Source organism: Dermacentor andersoni, chromosome 2 (genome assembly GCF_023375885.2).
Source record: "Dermacentor andersoni chromosome 2, qqDerAnde1_hic_scaffold, whole genome shotgun sequence".
NCBI classification, from domain to species: Eukaryota; Metazoa; Arthropoda; class Arachnida; order Ixodida; family Ixodidae; genus Dermacentor; species Dermacentor andersoni.
Genome location: NC_092815.1, coordinates 89,504,328 through 89,508,427, shown reverse-complemented (window position 1 = coordinate 89,508,427; position 4,100 = coordinate 89,504,328). Strand labels below are relative to the sequence as shown.

Here is a 4,100-nt window from a genome sequence, read left to right as displayed (position 1 = left end):
AAGTACCCATATTTGCCGCTACGTTCACTTTTATTTAGAAGACTTGAGAAAGAAGCAACGTGCAAGAATGATTCAAGAATTATGCAATACCTTTTATGGCATTTTGCCATCTCTTCTCAATTCCAGTTTGTGTATCTCCTCCTACGTTATCATCGCAAACTTTTCTATCTCACCGTGACGGATCTTGATGGTGAAATTGTTCTGACATTGCGCATTTCTTAAAACAAAAACTCTCCTCCAGGAGATATGTCACGGGAGAGAAAAAGGAAAATACGAAGTCACGCGTCCTTTCTTATAAGCACAAAGTTGAATAAAAACGCACTTCGCTCACAGTTATACATGGTCGATGCCTTCGCACTCTTTAAGATTGTTTCAACAGAACTCTTTGTTGGCCTAGTTTGTGTTTGCTGAAGGACATAGTTTCCCGCAAATTAAGACAGGCACAAAAGGCAGAAACATAGACTACGTACGGCAGTCACCAGTACTCTGTCATGTGATGGACGACGCGACTGGACGTCTTCATCTTCATTTACGCTAAGCAAAAAGTATCTTTCTCAAAATGCACTATGTGAAGTCGTTCACTAAGCAGACGAATTTGTCTCGGCAAATACGAACGCAGTATCTTGTACAGGCGGTTACTGTGCGGCTTCGAATATGGTGCATATGTTTCTTCCTTTTGTGTGCGTCTTAATCCGTGGCTAAGTATGGCCGTCCCTAAGATTGTTCTCAAAGCATTGCACTTCCACGCGCTTAAAGTCATCGCTTCACTTTGTGCACGCTTACAAGTGAAGCTTGACAGAGCCAATTTGAGATGACTGGGAGAAGTACTCGTTCTATGGTGGTCACAATATAAGTGGACGATGATGGCGATTGTCGTTTAATTCAAATCTCGACAGTAGTTTGAAGCAAAAACAAATAACCTGCGGTCCGTAGGACGGATTCAAAAGTGTGCAACATGTCTCGCGCGAAATAAAAAATAAAGGCATACCTGCGAAATATATAGTTATTAGCAATTCCGTGTTTTGCGTTTATGATGAGAATTTCTCTTATGAATGCTCAAGATGAGCCTCTCGCTTCAAGCGACTCATTGTAGATTTGTCAAGTATTGCATCATGCTATTTCTTCAAAGAAATATTTGCCTGCGACGACAAAGTTTTGCGAAAACTCTTCCCCAATAGAAAGTATCACTAAAATTTCAGCATGTACCGGGAGATTGGCACGGCAAACCTAACTATACCACGAACATAATTGCCAAATTGCGGCTGGTTAACAAGTCAATTCTGTGCATTCGCAAATACGGTTCTGCAGTTTTCTGCGGTTTTTAACGCGGAAGCATTGTACGCCCCATTGCGCGAAAGTCTCGAGTCGTCGCTGTCGCCAGCGAGCAATCGTACCGGAAGTAACCGACGGCGCAACGAGTAAAAACACGTAAAAAATTCTCGGATTGACGTCAAATTTCTCACGGCGGTTCCTGCAAACAAAGTAAATCAATGAATTCGAGAAAAAAAACTTTGCCAAATTTCGGTCTGGATGGAAGTCGAACCCGGGCCTCCGGGGCACACTTCCCCGACGCCATGGTGCCTTCCCGGTTCTGGATAACTAAAGGTGGGCCTAGTGCGTGCGTCATTGCGCACGTGACGTTGATAAGTGTGGCCTAGTTGGTGCATCATTGATCATGTGACGGCGCAGCCAATGGGATAGAGGTGGCACCAAGTGATGAACGTATTTTATAAAATGAGTGTGTAAAATCAAAAGCGTTAATGACTAATTCAATGCTGCTGAGCAATCCTTCGAGTTATGAACTCCTCCCGGGCAAGCGATCGCGTTGAGACGCTTGGCGCGTTTTGATTTGGTCTTACTGAGGCGCAGTTACAACGCAGGCGAGGGCTTGCGCTGACGAGGAACGCGTGGGAAAAAAAAGAAACACTTCACCAGAGGGACTATACATTGCTTTCGCTTTCCCACACGTAAGCAGTCATGTGTGCCGAATTTTTCTTCTTTAAGAGTATACGGTTTTTCATAAGCATTCATTCAATTAGTATAAAAAAGGAAAGATGATTCTGTGTCACAGCGCGGTCTGTAGTAACCCGCTCACAGCTTTCTTAGTATTTATCATCGACTGAAACAAAAATTTATTTCCAAACTCAGCCGGGTGGATTCTTCTCCTCCTCTTCCTTGAGTAGGCACGAGACACGATATCCGTTTTTTTTTCTGCTCTCAACACACTACTCGAAGGAGACTTTGGCTTATTCATGTCTTGAGCCTGTGTCTATCGAAAATTTAGAGCATCGCGGAAGAGAAGACTGAGGCAAAGTGAGCGGACAAATTGAGATATCAGTTATAAATGGTGCCGGAGAGTGACTTGTCTAAAGCGGCCATCTATAATTCAGTTCGGGGCAGGTGGAGAAATGGGACAAGCGCCGATTCTCAGCGTTTATTAATGGACGCCGCCGGAGCGAAGACTCCTCGAGTGAGCAGCAGTGCACTGTTCCTGGCGGCACCAAGATCTGACAGCGATTTAATATAAATTTCGCCACAGGCGCTGACGAGTGGTTTCTCGGTCGTGTTATTCCGTGTCGTGATGTCATCAATCGCGTTAATCTTTCTTTTTTTTTCTTTATCTCTCTTTCTCTCTGCAATCGCGTAGAAAGTTCTCGCACGAAGAAAGACAAATGTCAGTATGTGGTGCCACTGCTTGAAGAAAGTTTATCAATGTGAAATTAGGCTATGTGACGTGAATAATTAGTGTCTATGCAATCCTAAGGAGTGCCCTTACACGTGTATGCTTGGCGCGAGCCGCCTTGCTTATAGGCCAATCCACATTTCTGGATCTCGACAAAGGCGCGGAGAAACGTAGATGAAACATAGAAACTTCTAACCCCGAGCATTTCCACAGTAACGTAGAATTTAAGGTTACAAGGTTGAAAAACGAGGAAACCTAAGATCTTGGAAACGTTCGCAAGTTACTTACAATGTATATTACGATTCGATGGTGGCGGAAAGTGATAGCGTCAGTTCTTTTTCTTTTTCATTGTCCAGACGTTATTCTACTTGCTCACATTGCGAGCACGCACCCCGTCAGGTGCAAGAGTGCTCGCCTCCTTAAAGAAACATATGAAGTTCCAGCTTCGCGTCTTGTATTCCCGGCATTAACAGCCAAGGCGCGATAACAACCTTGTGAAAAGGTAAAATGTCTCCCAAGAGTACTTTTAGTGGGCCGTATAACGAAAATAAAAAACCCTGCAACTTATATATTGCACAAATGAATATTATATCGTGGTCTGCAGATAGTAAGGTGGCGACTTACAACTGGAAATGTTGCTGTAATGTCAAGATTAAGTACTTCCCATCTGCGTATGTGAGCACGCGCGCGCGTGCGTGCGTGGGCGAGCGTTTATGAAAGAGGGAGGTGGAGCAGAGATTTCGCGATTAGACGTGCAACTATCTTGCCATAAATATGATACTGAACGTTTTTTTTCCTGAATATCATAAGAAGCCAACAAACACTGGCACCAAGCACAACATAGGGGAAATTACTTGTGCTTAATAAATGAAATAAAGAAACGATAAATTCATCGAAATTAAAGTGGATGAAAAAATAACTTGCCGCAGGTGGGAACCGAATCCACAACCTCGACACGCTATCGTTAGGAAACGGCGCCGTGGTAGCTCAACTGGTAGAGCATCGCACGAGTAATGCGAAGGTTGTGGGTTCGGTTCCCACCTGCGGCAAGTTTTTTTTTATCCACTTTAATTTCGATTAATTTATCGTTTCTTTATTTCATTTATTAAGCCCAAGTAATTTCCCCTATGTTGTCCTTGGTGCCAGTGTTTGTTGGCTTCTTATGATATGACTAATAAAAATCGGGCCCCTCGGTTAACCCCCTTTCTTCTCGTTTCGTCCTCAATAGTTATTTACCATTCAATAAAACAAGAAAAAGAAAGTGAACGAAAAGAAAGAAAAAACTCAGTAGCCTTCCACTCAGTGAAGAAGGATCACCAGCGGAGCTGTTTATGTGGGCCCCTTAATGGCGAACTGCATCTCTGCCGCAGATCGGCCCGGCATTGCACTATTTTGGGGATCGGCCCGCGTATGGAGA

The 4,100-nt window shown here is 43.8% G+C and overlaps 1 non-coding gene across 1 annotated transcript; it reads left to right on the top strand.

Annotated features, from left to right (window-relative positions):
- Positions 1-3,659: 3,659 nt before the first annotated feature.
- On the top strand, positions 3,660-3,732 carry TRNAT-AGU (transfer RNA threonine (anticodon AGU)). The gene has a single exon. It is a non-coding gene; the product is annotated as a tRNA-Thr (tRNA).
- Positions 3,733-4,100: the final 368 nt, after the last annotated feature.